Source organism: Rhinolophus hipposideros (genome assembly GCF_964194185.1).
Source record: "Rhinolophus hipposideros genome assembly, chromosome: 11".
Classification (NCBI taxonomy): Eukaryota; Metazoa; Chordata; class Mammalia; order Chiroptera; family Rhinolophidae; genus Rhinolophus; species Rhinolophus hipposideros.
This window is the reverse complement of record NC_138057.1, coordinates 45,388,801-45,404,927: the sequence shown is the minus strand read 5'-3', so window position 1 is coordinate 45,404,927 and position 16,127 is coordinate 45,388,801.

The following is a 16,127-nucleotide window of genomic DNA, read 5'->3' as shown; positions in this document are numbered from 1 at the left end:
CCAAAATCTTGAGTTCCATACCCTAAACCTTTGTAACCCCAGTATTTGTCACTTCAATAAATAATACTTCTGTTTTATTCAGTTGCATAGGCTGCAAACCAAGGGAATTGTTCCTGATTCCCACCTTCATATTCTATATCCATGCTATGAGCAAATCTGTTGTTTTATCTTAAAAATATATCCAGATAGTGACTATTACCATCTCCACTGCTACTTCTCTAGTACAAGTTGCTGTAGACTCTGGTGTGCACTATGCCGACAGCCTCAACTAACCTCCCTATCCCACTTTCGTCACTTTATAGAGTGGTCACTGCATAGCAGCTACAATGATTCTTTTAAAACATAAATCTGATTGTGTTACTATTATTATTATTGCTTGAAACCTTCAGATGGTTTCCTATCACACGTGGAATGAAATACAAACTCCTTACTGTAGCCTGTCAGATCCAATAAGACCTGGCCTTTCTTAGAGCCTTTACACTGGCTATTTTTCTCAGCCTACAAATTCAGATTTCATTGAAGCATTCAGATTTCTGCAAATGCCACTCCACCAGTGAAACCTTTTCTGACCACCCTATCTAAAGAGCACACACCTTCTAATACACTCTTTCTCCTTAATGTGCTGCATTTTCTTCCTGTTTTTTTTTTTTTTTAATGTAGTGTCTTTCTCCTTCCACTAGAACATAATGTCCAAGTAGGCAAGGATGCTTTTATTTACTGACGTATCCCGAGATCTGAGAATAATGGCTGGCACAAGCATTTGTTGAATGGATTATTGAATGGATTCTACTTCATTCTCCCTCTGTCTATATTTTCATTATAGTTATAATTCTTGAAAAACTGCCATTTAAGATAATGTTGTCAGGGGAGTATCTAATTCCCTTGCTCTCATCCCCATCCTGCCCCTGACACACTACATGTTTTCACAAGTATTAAGAAAGTTGCTCAAGAAATATTAATATTTCTACAGATATTTTAGAAGCCATGGTACCTCATTCTTTTTTTCAGTTCCAGTCTTTCTTTAAATGTTTTGTTCAGCTTCAATGAATTATGGGTGAGAAAGATATATAATCAACAGAAATGTTATATGTAGGATAAACGCACGAATCCTTAAATGATACGGAGTTTCACTGTGTACTGGCATGGCCTCCTGCTATCTCAGCTATACTGCCAGCATAAAACAACTCCAAGTATCTTGTTCATCATTCAAAGATGAGTGATAATAAAAAGGAATTTTCAAAAGATCTAGTAAAAGATACTACAAAAGAATCCCACATAAAATCATAAAAATATTACCGTGAAGCAGGTTAAGATGTCAAACAAACACATATCGAAGATCTCAGAGAATTAAATAGAATAAATGCCATTTCAAAACAAGAGCAGAAAGAGAAGATACAAACATTCAAGAGAAAAAAAGTGATAAGACATCAAAAGGAAATTAAATCTGAAGTGTCCAGAGTTCAGGAGAAAAGTAGAAGAGAAAAATGAAATCATCACAGAAATTAAAGTTAGTATTTGAAGGTGTTTTATGTTGGCAGTGTTCTTGGATAGCAGGAGGCCTGGCTGGTGGTGCACAGTGAAAATCTTTATGATTTAGGGTTTTGAGTGTCAGCTAGTTGATGCTTTCATCTCTGAGGCTGACAGAGCTTAATATTTTCTTAAACTTCAGAATCTCTCCACTCTCCTGCCTCGGCAACAAACTCTTTCAAGGAAACGATGGCAAGTCTGTGTGTTTCTTTTTCTATCCTGGCCTCTCTTGTTATTCCTGGCTGCTAAAAAGGGGATGAGACATGGAAGGAAAAACTTCTTCCTCACCATTTCATTTCACAGACTCCTGGATCTCTGCTGGCAACATCAAGGAGTTTGGGGCCTTTTCTTAGGTATTGGAGATTGCTGAAACACCCAAGGGGGTTTTGAGGAGGAAAATATTAACATCCCTTAAGTTTTTTGTATTTTGTTTCCTATCCATGCTCATCAACTTGCCATTTTCAGAGAGCAAATCACTTTATTTGAATTTCTGCATAATGGGGTATCACATGAACATCAAGACCTGGCATTCCCCCTTTGTATGAAAAGATTAAATTAGCCCTCAGCCATCTGAAGTCCATCAAAGTCACTGCAAGCCCTGTTATTAGAACATCCAAAAGTACAACATAGCTTATGTGAAAAGGGCAAATCTTTAGGGAAAATTGAAGCTGTGGTGTGATGCACAGTTGTGTGGCTGACCCTATCTCCACCATGATCTTCTCAGCCAGGGGTCATATGGTAAGAAATGGCATGGTTTTGGGCCAATTAGGACATTCTCTGGATCTTAGCAGTCCTAGTGGCCTCACCGAGGGCATTCACCTGAACAAGGAGAACATAATTGAATCTGCTGTTCTAACATCAAGCTAGTTAAAAAATGTTGATAGAATATCACATCTGCGTTGGTGTTCAAAAATCCCTCAGTAAATGGTTATTAAGCCTACTCCTCTGCCTCTCCCATTCTTTTCTTTTCCAGTGCATTCTCTTGGCACTGCCTGATAGAAATACCCCAAACCTTTGCATACTTCAGAAATATGCTGTTCCCTGAATAAGTCCCACAAAGAATATGTTGACAGACTTTGCATCAGGCCCATAAAATTCAAATCTAAAAAGAAAATTACGAGCCTGGGTCAAAGAAGCTATTTCCAAGAAAACAGTTGGACTCCATGCAGAAGATTTTTGACACAGAACATACTCTTCTTTTAGACAATCAGTGGGAGACTAGCTGGTCCCCAGCCATACATAAATCTGTCTATGTGCAATTGGTAACGGTTCCTAATTGGAGAAAAGGAGGGTGGGAATGGACTGGGCAGAGCAGGCTGAGACCAGCAGGCTGTGCAGAGCCAGGAGGAAGAAGCACAGAGCTTGCTGTCGCCCTTCCTGAAAGCCTCCAAGACTGTACTGAAGAATAAATCACCACCTTTTCTGGAGCTCAGAAAAATAAGACCATAAATAATGAGTAGATGTGCTCGAGTGTATTGTGGAATGGCTGCATATTGAGAGAAGAGCAGGAAGAGCGTGCCCAGGCCTGGAGAAGGGCGAGTAGAGCTGAATTTGCGGAATACAGTGAAAAGCTGAGTGGCCCAATTAATTTTTATGAAAACACCTCCTGTACCCTGGCTATCCAGCCTGTGCTCTTCAATAGGGGGAAAAGAAATCAATGCTCTTGACTCCCAGTGGGTAATAAATTGTAAATTGCTTGGATGGGACATTCATAGCTGTCTGGAAGGCTAATTTCCAGGGACTGGGTTCACTCTCCAGACTTCTCCCCCTGAACTTTCTTCCTCCGGGTTGGAACACTCAGTGCCAACATTGGGAAGCCGCTTTTGTAATTTTTTACTCCATTATGTTGCAATTTTAACATCTCATGCATTTGGCACTGACAACATTTTTATAATGGTCTTTGGTTTATTTTTGGCTCAGTTTTACGGCTCACTGCCAGGCCCAAACTTCTGCTGTGTAGCCGACCCAAAATAGTTTCAAAGGCTCAGATGCAACTTGATATCAAATTTTTCTCCTCACGTGTTTAAGTTAGCCCTATAAATTTTGAAGGCCCCACAAAAGTTTCCCTGGTTAGTTGTTAGACTCATAGGATGTGTTGTACGTATGTTACATGGGGTACAAAAGGCAGGTGTTCATGTCACTTGCAGGTGAATCCAAATAAAAGATACTTCTGCAGTGAGGTGCTTTCTACAAGTCAGAAAAAGTTCCAGATGTCTAGAAACAGAAACTGGGCTGAGATTTAAAGGAATATAAATATGCAACATAGCCAGCTAGACTGAGAGTCCTCGTGAGTCTTCATCATCTGATCCCTCATGACTGTATATTTCTACTTCCACCACCACAAACTAATGATAACTATTATTTACTGATCACATGTAATGTGCCAAAGGCTTTACCATCTACAACCTCGTTACAGTGTCTCTTTAACTCCTTATAGTTGGGACCATTTTCTCGACTGTTTAATAAGATGGGGGAACTGGTGGTTGAAAGCAATGTTTTCCAAACTTAGCTGTAGAATTCCCTGGGGGGGAGGACTTTCAAAAATCCCAATGACATTTTGGGTTTAAAGCACCTTTGAGACATCTAATAAGTTTTGTCCATAGGAGGTGTCCGGACTGGAGATGTATATTTTGGTGCCCTTAGCAGGCTATTGAGGGAGAGTCAAGGGGTGCTAGGTGACAAGAAGCACAGAGTGAGAAGAGGAAACGACCCAGGACCAAGTTTTGAGGAACTCCAAAATTTGGAATTTGTCTAGAGGGTGATCCTGTGAAAAGAATGAGATGGAGCAATTGGTATAAAAAAAAAATGTGTGTTTTTGGTCACTTGGAGCCAAAGAAAGAGTATTTTAAAAAGGAGGACGTCAACTGTGTCAAATGCTGTTGCCCAAGGTCAAGTGGGATGAGCACAAAAAATTTGTTGTTTTGTGGACACGTGTGTCACTGGTGGCTCTAGAGAGAGGTTTTCTGATGTATTTTTTAGGGGTAGAGGCCAGATGGAAGTAGTTTGAGGAACTGGAGAGGGAGAAATAGACATGAACTTCTCCTGAGATCATCCTGTCATCTTGGCTATAGGCAGGAAACCAAATGTACAGTTCAGCAGAGGAAGTCCTGGACAGCTCTTTGTAGTAACAGGAGAGCTCCCAACTTTCTCCCGGGGTTCCAGGGCCCCTGGCTACTCCTTCCACTCTGGAGGCTCAGATTCCTCAAGTCACCTCTAGGATAAATGAGTTAATTCACCAATCCAAACTGAAAGGCATATGTGCTACCAATATGAATGTACTTAGTGGGACAGGTCTGGAAAATTTTGTTCCATCATCCCTTTAATATGAGTAAGACCAAGATCTGATCTTGAGAGTTTTAAATGTTCTCTTATTTAAACAGACTCTCTTAGTGATAAAGGCTACCATTTAAAAATGCCACCTGAATGTCAAATACGTATTTTGCAAACATTTTATCTAATCTTCAAAACAATTGTATGAAATAAGGTTTGCTGCCTTTATTTCATAAATGAGGAAACTGAGTCTGTCATGGATAGAAAATGACTGCAAATTCTTTGCCACCCTTCATCAAGAGATTCTTTTTTCTCCTCTCTTCCCTTGAATATGACTTGGCCTTTAAGATTGGCTTGAACAATAGCATGTGGTGGAAGAGACATTGCATGCCCTGGGTCTAATCTTTAGAAGGCCTGATGGCTTTTGCTTTTGCTCCAGCTTCCATGTAAGAAGTTTAAATACCCTGAGGTTGTTATGAGTAAGTCCAAGCTAGCCATGTGAAGAGGCTGCCTGAGGAGAGAGGGAAGAATGGAGAGAGAGAGAGAGAGAGAGAGAGAGAGAGAGAGAGAGAGAGAGAGAGAGAGAGAGAGAGAGAGAGAGAGAGAAAGATGCCTGGTCAGTACCAGCTCTTCCAGCCCCATTAGTTACTGTTTGGAGATGAACCAAAACGACTAACCAACAGCCACAATCTGGGCCCCAACATATGTCCAGAGTTTGGTTATCCCAGTCATTCCCAGCCCTCTGTGGTACCCTTTCTGAGGCCACAGACATTGTGGAGACAATCTATCCCTGTTGTGCACTGCCCTAATTCCAGAGCCACAAAATTATAACTATGGTAAGATGGTTGTCATTTTAAACCACTGAGTTTTGAGGTGGTTTGTTATGCAGCAATAAGTAATTTAAACAACATTTCATTATGCAATTTTGCCCAATGACAGAGGAAGGAGCAGAGTCTGGATTGAAACCCATATCTGTCTGATTACAGAGCTTTCTGCCACTTTCTGCTACTTTGTGAGGTCTCTTCTGGGTTGAAACCCGTATCTGTCTGATTAACAGAGCTTTCTGCCACTTTCTGCTACTTTGTGAGGTCTCTTCTGGGACTTCCAGATTGGTATTTAACTTCCCATCAGATCTCCCATTAAATTTCTCTTAGCTTAAATCTTGAGCACATGGGAAGAGGAAGAAATGTGTGTCTTCCTTCCACACTATAATAAAAAGTTAAATAACAGGCAAACAAGTTCTGAGGTTAACTTTGGGTCAGCCTGCTGCTAATTCTTTTTCCTAGACCAGAAGATGTAATTTGGTAGGAAAAGCAAAGAAGTTCCGGAAGATTAACCCAAGTCAGATCTTCATTCCTGCCCACTCCTACTTTTCAGTTGTTCAAGTGAGACCATCCTTTCCCTACCTCTTGATTTTTTTTTTAAGTTTTAAAATAAAACGTAATGAAGATAATTCTGCCAGAGAAAGAAGGCAAAGGAAGAGTTGTGTAAAAAGAATGCATTAGCCTCTACTCCAAATTCCCATGAAGTAGGAGCCCATAGAGCCATTTTGTGGGATCTTTAGGAAATGGCAGGGATTCAGCTTACAGGACGAATAGGAGAAGTTCCTGTAGAAGAGGTTCTGTGTTTCTGCGGTAGCAAAGGTACCAAGTGGTGATAGCCCTGTGAATAGCTGTGTTTATCAAATCCCAAAGCAAATACTCAAGTGAAACACCACATGAAAGGCCAGACCACAAGCTGGAGGCTCCCCATCGCACCGGTGAGTTTGTAGAAAACGCCTGTGGTTTGCGAGTGTGTGTGTGTGTGTGTGTATGTGTGTGTGTGTTTAAACTACACATCGTTTATACGTACATCTATTTCTAGTAACTGCTACATGCAACTATCAGAGAGGCTTTGTCCACATCTCTTACCCGATGCCAAGAAGGCCATGACATTAAAGTTGTTGTGGTAGACAGCTTCCTTATTTGTGGAACTATTATCTTATCTAAGTTCTAGTCAAGGCAAGGAGCACACCGATATAGGGATGCAGGGAAACATTTAGTGTATAGGGAATAAACAGCTGGCGTCTACAGAGGTGTTACAGGTTAAATCATCATTCAGCGAACATTCACTCTTTCTCTCCCCACTATGTATGGAAGGAGTATACCTCCCCACCCTACTGATGGGGACTTGGCATTGTGACTTGCTTTGGCTAATGAAACACGGTAGGAAATGACAATGTATGGCGTTCTGATTCTAGACCTTTAGGAACTTTGTGTGTATCCCACCCTAACCTCTGGAAGCTTCGGCCCCCTTTTCATGATAAGGACTGCTGCCTCCTTAGACAGGGACCCAGGATGAGCCCTTGTGGACTAGAATTGCCCCAGATGACTTGCAGCCTGAAGCAGAGCCTGTGGTGTAATCACTTAGATTCAGTTGTTTTCTTGCTTAGCATTATTGTGACAATTGTTGATTGACAAAGTAAGTGTGTCTCTACTTTTATGCATATTCCTCCCCCCCCAACCTTGTGGTTATGAATTGAGGCTGCTTTGGGGTTGCAAGTTAGGTGAATCTCTAGAAAAATGATTAAAATCAGGCTTTAGTTTATTCAGAGAGCAGACCAGGAGACTATGTAAAAGGTTATAGAATGGCTGCAGACTAGACAACTGGGCAACCAGGCTAGAATTACAAGGGAGATGGGGCAGTTCTTCCTCTGTGAGGGATTTATAGCTGCTGTTTGAATTAGGTAAGTGAACTAATAGAGCATGTGCGGTTAAGGAAGAAGCCTATACGGCAGCTGGTGAGAGGGAAGGATTAGACGATGGAGTTGCCACTGCCATGGGAAGTTGAAGACCTCCTGTTCTAAAATGTCTGGTGTGAAGCGAGGAAGCTGAGTTTCCTTTAGAGTTTGTTGGATTCCCCTGCTTGAGGAGGCGCTGTGTGGCTGACTCCCTCTATAAGCTTGAACCAACAGAATGAAATCTTTTCTGAGATGTCAAAATTTTCCCTGGACCCCAAGAGACTACCAGAGGAAGAGTGGCCTGGGCAGCCAGTCAGCTGCAGACAGACCACGTAGTAACAACTTTGCCATTTTCTTCAGATCACATGTTCTGGAGGGAAACAACTTTGCCTTTTACTGTGGACACATCAGCATCCTAGGAAAAACATCCAGAATTCAGTGATAGACAAGAAATACATCTCAATGGCCTTTCTGGTTGTCACTGGTCTCCTTGCCTTAGCTGAGCACCAATGATAGAATACCAATTAAGTACTGTAGTGCTTCTTTGTGAGATTGAATTAAAATGTGAAGAAAACAACTCAACCAATATTTACTGAATGACTAACATGTCCGGGGGTAGATGTTTTAAGTGGCTTACTTCATTTGCTCCTTGTGCAACTAACCCTGTGAGGTAAGTATTATTAGAACCAGTTTACAGATGAAGAGTTAATTAACTTACTTCTGGTCACACAGCTGATTGGTAGGACTGTCTTGTTGACCTAGGAGTTTGGGTTCTCAACCTAGTTTTCTTTCCATTATGCCCAAAACTTTCCTGAAATTTAATTTTTGGCTTTGGAGACAGAATTTGGTGGAGAGATGGTAGTTGACTCCGTTGAAAAATTAGGGTCCAGTCGTTATGCTGTATACCTTAATTTTATACAGTGTTATATGTCAATTATATCTCAATAAAACTGGAAGAAAATAAAGAAACATTAGGAGAATGCAAGGGAAGGCATCTCAGACTGTCTTGTGGAGTGGGAATAAGACAGATGGATTGATGAATTTGGGACTTCTCCCTCAGCCTTAGGCTTTCTGCAGGGCCTTGAAACTGAATTAGAATGGATATTTGCAGCAGGCATAGAAAGGGCAAAGGTCTCCTTTAGCCTGTAAGCTTTTCTCTACCCCAGGTTTATGCTGCTGAGAAGAGTCCTGATACGTGGTCCTCACTGACATCTATGTGATGCAGAGAACCCATCAAACTGCAGAGGCCAATCTAGCCCCGAGTAGACATCCATTTTCCATTGGCACCTTTGTTAGCCCCTCAGTCAAGAGAGAAAGGAGTGGATGGGGAATCAGAAGAACTGAGTTCTAATGTCAACTCTGCTGTATGATCGTGGGCAAGTGCCTCAGCATTTGCAACTCTCTGCCTTTCTGTAGCATGAATGGGTTAGATGGTATCAATACCCTTTTCTCCTTTTTGGCAGCAAAATATTTTTAAAAAATGAGATATGACATGGAATCCTAATATGTAATGCAGATTAGACTATCTGAACGAAGCAAAGATTAGGGTCCCAAATCCGTGACCCTTCTGAAAGTCCCCAAGCACCTCTGAGAAAACAAGAGCTTTGTGGACCAAGTTCAAAATTGCTGTTCTGGGTGATCTCTGGGGTCTTTCCCAGAACTAATAGGGTAGGATTACAGAATATGGTAGTCTAAATTGCCTTCCAACTGTCCTCCCAGAGTTTGTATCTTGGATATTTCCAAAATTTCCAGCCTTGTGGAGTTATCTTTTATTACACATATTTATATTTTTCTTTTAATAGTCAAATGAACTGGTTCAAGCCTCTACAACCTTTGTATCTGAGGATTCTTGAGAGATTCCCATATCTGTCAGTCACATGTTGCTCTGGTTCCACTGAACATTGCTCCTCTTCTGCAGTTGTCTCTTCCTTCTGCCTACATCAACTCAACATGAACAGCAGCTGCCTGGCCTTTGGATCTCCTTCACAAACCACTCACATACGGCTGTGTGGGCAATTCCTTTTACTTATGGTTTAGCAGTAATGGTGGATTGAGGGTCACATTATCTTACAGAACAACAGACACTTCAAAATTGAAATTTCCAAATTGAAATTTCCAAATTGAAATTTAGCCATCTCTGTTCTAAATAGCCCCATAGCCATAGATAGCACTGAATATTTCTTTAAGGACAATATTTTATTCTTGAAAAAACTTTCCTCCAGGGTGCTGGGTTCTCTCACTATCCATATGTCCCCTTCCCCCCTTCTTTTGAGGCTACTCACCTCTCAGAAGCTCCCTGTGCACCATCCAAACTCTTCTCATAAAATATGTACATATATATTTCAATACTCCTAATATCTTTCCTTTTGCTTATGTCCACTTATACGAGTTTTTGTGCAATGCATTTCGCTTACCTAAGTTTTCTAAACTGAGAACGAAGACAATCAGCTGTGAATAGCTAAGAATTAAAGACCTGGCTACTGGAAAGCCATAGAGAGCAGCCAGTGAGAAATGAAATCAGGGACTATCTGCATCTATAATCAGAAGATGAATTCCCTGAGAAAGATGTATTTTCTTCCACTATTCAAGTCTCATAGCTGAATCCTTTGGAGCCTAGTAATTAGGTAGTTAGGGAATTCTCTGAATTCCCCAGAAAATAGCGTCTTTTTTTTTTTTTTTTTTTTTTTTTTTTTTTACGTTTCTGCAATGTAGATGTGGAATAAGGCAGAACAGGTGGTTGTTCTGGAAAGGAAAAATGGGCACTTTTGTTTCCTTGCTCACCTTGTAAGGACATAGATGGTACCTGCTCAGAGGAAAATTTTCTTTGGCATTTTGTCTGCCTTGGAACCCTCCTTTTTGTAGTTGGGTTGGGTTTAAATTGCAGGGTGCATACTGCAGTCATTTCCTTCCAATCCATGAAGTTTCCAGAGAGTGGGTGAGGTTTAGTCACATAAAGCTGAGTGACAGTTAGGGATCCACCCTGCTCGAATGTTCTTATCACATTTCTTACTCATCTCCTCACCCAAGGCACAGGGGAACTGGAGATGCTGCATTTGACCTTTTTTTCCTGATCACACCTTCTCAGCACTGTCTGTGAATTCAACATAGAAGCAACTAGGCCCATGGGAAACTCACTCTTGAGTGCTTCTCTTCAGAGATCCTATAGAAGGGGCAGAGTTTGAGTAAAATCAACATACCTATGAAGCATTTAAAATTTATGGTAGAATACACACATCATCAAATTTTCCATTTTCACATTTTAAAATGTACAATTCAGAGGCATTAAGTACATTCACGATGTTGTGTAACCATCATCACCATCTAGTTTTGAAACTTTTTGTCACCCCAAAAGGAAACTCTGTACCCATTAGTGTCATTTCTCATTCCTGTGTAGCTCTGCTCCCCTTCCTAGCCCCTCACAATTACTAACCTGCTTTCTGTCTCTATATATTTGACTATAATGGATATTTCATATAAATGAAATTATGCAACACGTGGCCTTTTGTATCTGGCTTCTTTCACTTAACATGATGTTTTTAGGGTTCATTCCCATTGTAGCATGAATCACACTTCACGCCTTTTAATGGCTGAATAATATTGTCTTGTATGGACATACCACATTTATTTATTCGTTGGTTGATGGGCATTTTGGTTGTTTCTACCCTTTGGCTACTGTGAATAGTGCTGCTATGAACATTCATATTCAGGTATTTGTTTGAACTCCTGTTGTTGGAGGAGGTCATTGAGAGGACATGACTGCTGGTTGACCTGTGAGCTGGCCCAGGGCAATTGGAGGTTCTCACCCCCTTTCCCTGTTTTTGGAATGTGTGTTCTGCCTGCCTCCCCCCTGCTAGAAGCTGCCCCAGGGACACATCCTTGAGACAGCAATGTGCTGTTGAGACCATCTGTATACTCTACCTGAGTGAACTCAGTTAAGGCTTCTCCATAAACTTCTAGGATTCTGGAGGAAAGGTACAGAGATTGTCTTGTGGCCACCCAAGGCAAGCCTCGTATGCAAGTCCCCTTGCTTATTAAATCGCCACCCACCAATCTGAAGTGGTCTGCTTATTTCTTTGGTCTCTCTGCCTTCCACGTATAGTGGCCCGTTTGTGAACAACACTTGTTTTCAATTCATTTGGGTGTACAGCTAGGAATAGAATTGCTGTGCCATTTGGTCATTTACGTTTAGCTTTTTGAGGAACCGTGAAATGTTTATCAAAATTATAAAGAACATAGGGATGGAAATTTCAATAGTGAAGTCCATCTCTGGATAAATTAGGAAGTAGTTTCAAAACTTCTCTTCCACTTACCTATCCCAGCCCCCCTCACTCCTTCTGAGGCCTAGTTTATTCATGCTGTCACCTGGATTCCCAGATTTTTTTTCCCAGAAGCAAACCATCCTGGCTTACTTTTTTCCTTTCCTAGCTACCATCTCACCATCAAATCTACCTATTCCTTGTCTTATTTTTTCATGACCCCTAAAATGACAAATCCATTCTATTGTGTTTGGATGCTTAATGAAGTTTTACCACAGAGGACTGAAGCTAGGATGAACATCAGAGTGGCCTAGTATCCTTTCTCAATGTCTGCGTTCCCCTAGCCTCACCTACTGAACCACATATTCTGGAAGGTGAGGCTCAGTATATATATTTTGAAAAGCTTCACCAGATCACTCTGTGGCACACTTCTGCTTAATAATCAATGGATTAATATGTTGCTTTCATAATTTACAATGTAATAGTGGTGTTCAGGGTGTAATGCTTTATCTCAAAGGTTAGGATCTAATGATGTTCTTGGCAGTAAGGCAGATAGAAAGGAAAGACATTTTGACATTTTCAAGCAGTAATGGGGATTTGAGATTTTTTAATTCATACTGAATAGGAAGCTGGTGGATTACAGGACTATTCACCATGGTTCTAGGGACATATTGTTGGTCGTGGTTGAAAATATGTTGCCTTCATAGAAAAGAGGATGCCCTAATCTTGTCGAGTTGGTATAAAGGGAGAGTGAGTTGATTGGAAAATGCTGTGATTTGTTTAGTATAAAGCAAATTAGGAATCCAGAAAGAACACTTACTTAAGTGTACTTCCAGAGGAAAGACGAGAGCCGAGTGGAAATCAACTGCTTTAAGAAACAAGAAATGTAATATCAAGGCTTGCGTATGTCACAGTCCTTTGACTTGTAGACTAGTTGATGTGGCATCTAAACATGGGAATTGGCTGAGAGACTGAGAGGGCCTTATCAATCAAAAGATGAGATAGAAACCTATAACTTTTTAATTTAGAAATTTGTGATTATTTGACATTACCTGGATTTGGTATTTATACTAGGTAAGTACATTTGATAAGTTGTTTTATTTTAAATATTCATATATACACTAATATTTTCCATTGATTTTTAAAACTAGGTCTTAAATTGTAATGTGTGCTCCATCACTTGCTGGAAGCATTTACTATGAGGTTTATTCATAAGGAGGAAACTTTAAGAATGTGACGAGCTGAAGAATCTTTTTTTATTTATTTTTTATTTTTTTATTTTTATTAGTTTCAGGTGTACAAGACAAGGTAATACTTAGACGCCCACCATCTACATCCCTCACACTGTGAACCCCCCTCCCCCCACCCACCATCCCTCCGACCTCACACCCAGCCATCACATCACACACATAAAATTATAGTTGGCATTCATTAATGTTTAGCCTCTGGTGCACAACGCCACGATCAGGCATCCACACCATCCCTGAGGTGGTCTCCCAAATAGGACGCATGCCCATCGGATACCCAACAAAACCCCTACAACATTATTGAATAAGTTCCCCAAATTAATTTCCAGAAAACCCTGAGGCCATCTTGCGGCCACCAGACGCCTCCCAATCCCTTCACCTTTCCCCTTATCCCCAACCCCCCCCCCCCGCCCCCACCCATCTAACAACTCTCGGTTTTTTCTTTGTGTCCTCAAAACTGTCTCTGATCAGTTCATTCACATGTTCTTTTCTTTAGATTCCGCATATAAGTGAGATCATACGGTACTTGTGTTTCTCTTTCTGACTTATTTCACTTAACATAATGTTCTCTAGATCCATCCACGTTGTTGCAAATGATAAGATTTCTTTCTTCTTTATGGCTGCGTAATACTCCATTGTATAAATGTACCACAGCTTCTTAATCCAGTCATCTACCGATGGGCATTTCGGTTGTTTCCATGTCTTGGCTATTGTGTAAAGTGCTGCAATAAACATAGGGGTGCATACTGATTTTTGAATTGGAGTTTTGGATTTCTCCGGGTAGATGCCTAGGAGTGGAATTACTGGATCATAGGGTAGTTCCATTGAGCTGAAGAATCTTGAAATCTGGGGATATCCTGACCCTTGTTCCTAAATGTATACATTGAAGATAATGGGATGAATATATCATGGAGGTAATTTAAAGATGACTTACCTAACATTTTGTGAAGCTCATGGGAAATTACATATTTGTTTCATGGTATTAGCAATGAGGAAAAAAATCTCAATGCTGTCTCTTGAACACACGTCTGGAATACTACTAAATATATTTAATATAATTCAGGGTATCAGTCAGTTGTTGCTCAGTTGATATCCTGGGCTAGGAAAACAGGTGTGTTATGCTGATAGTACTGCCAAATTCACACATAGGCTGAGATATGAATAGTGGTGCTAATTACACTTTGCAGAACTGGTAGCCAATTAATGTAATAGAGACTCCCACTAAACTTCACATCAGCATGCTAAAAATAGTATAATCCCAGTGGTGACTGATATGCTAATTTTATTTGCTTATTTAGTTACCATAAGAATATATTATGTTATCTTATGTCCTCTGATCCTATCTGCTATTGAAATCAGGATAGGATTTTTTTAAAAATTGAAAAATATTGGAGAATTTCTTCCAAAACATATATTCTTACAGACTAGGTTCAGTAGCTTTATTTTACAGCCTGGAGCTATCTGGTTAAATCACCTAGTAAATAAACTAGTTGAATGACACAAACAAATAGGTACTAAATAAAAATTTTATTGCATATATTAATTTGGAAGTTTATAGCTTGAAAAATGGGCAGGCCTACATCTTAGAATATAAGTATATGAGTGACCTCTTTGCATTGACAATTTAAGCAAATAGTTACCATACTTTTGTCTTAAAATCAAGCCACAAGCCAAAATGCATGTTTTCCAAACACTAGTGATGTATGGACCCATTTTAATAAAAAAATTTTCACTCATTCTACCCCCACTGAATTAACTGTTATCATTTTAAGAAAATGGTACTTACATTCGTGCAAAGTAACTAGATATAAGCTCATTATGGTTATAAAGGGTAAATAATTATAAAATCAAAATGTATATACAAATTAAATATCAAGAATATTACCAAATCAATAAAATCCAAATTCTATAGGGATTTAACAAACCTTAATTACTGAGTACAATGGACTCTGAGTCTTTAGTTCTGTTTAGTTTTGATATCATTGACTTATTTCTCCCATTTTTTCAGTTGAACCAATGAGAACTCATTGTTTATTTAGTTCACCAGGATTTCATTTGGCCTTCAACTGGCACAAATGTGTTATTTCTATATAAATTCCTCCTCTGTTTTCTCTGTATGAGCCCATGAAAATGAAACAGTACTACTTGGTGTCATTGCAATAGAAAAATGCAAGTACATGCACCAAAATAGAGTAGAAGCACTCATTACTAAGGTGGGTAACCACATGGCCTAAAGAATGCTTTTACAAATTTTTTAGGTTATCATTATAAACACCCCCACCCCCCAAAAAAAACAAACAAACAAATACAAAAAAATCCCCACAAAATTTAAAAATTCCATGTTAGGCAATCTGGCAGAATTCTCTTCCTATCCTCAAATTTCTTTGAACTGACTTGGTTTATGCTTGTCCTTGTTTTTCTGGTTCAAGAAATTTAGCTCTGTAACTTGAATTTGGCACCCATCTCTGACCCCATCAGATTTTATAGTTCCTTAGAATTCACATTTTGTGTTTTGGACTGATGAACCCCTCCATGGATTTTGGCTTTTCTGACTCCTGAAACCAGAAAGGTAGACTAAAGCAGGTTGAATAAGAAATGGCACATAGAGAAATCCCTACCTCCCTTCAGGCTTTTCTGTTCATGGCATTCGGTTGGGGAAACCGCTAACCATCTCATATATGGAATACATCAGCCATACTTCCCCACCTTCTTTGCTTCTTCTATTCCACATAGCACTGCCTGATCAACTGCTCTAAAATGCATTCTGAGAGACAATCCCTTTTTCCTGAATTGCCCACCTACCAGGGTTTATACTCTTTTACCATGCACTCAAAACCCTTCATAATCTAACCTCAATTTACCTTTACCTCCCAAACACCACCACCCCCTACAGTACACCATGGTCCAGCGAAATTGGATCACTGTTTGTTCCTTGTGCTTTGCTACTGTTGTCCTTGCTGCCATTCTGTCTGCTAGCAATGCCTCATCCTCCCACCTTTGGCTTCTGAAATCTGACTCATGGCTTAATGCCCAAATCGGATGTCTCCTCCTCTGCTTTGAGAGCATTCTCTGACCATTCCTGCTGGAAGTGAGGCTCCCTCTGAATTC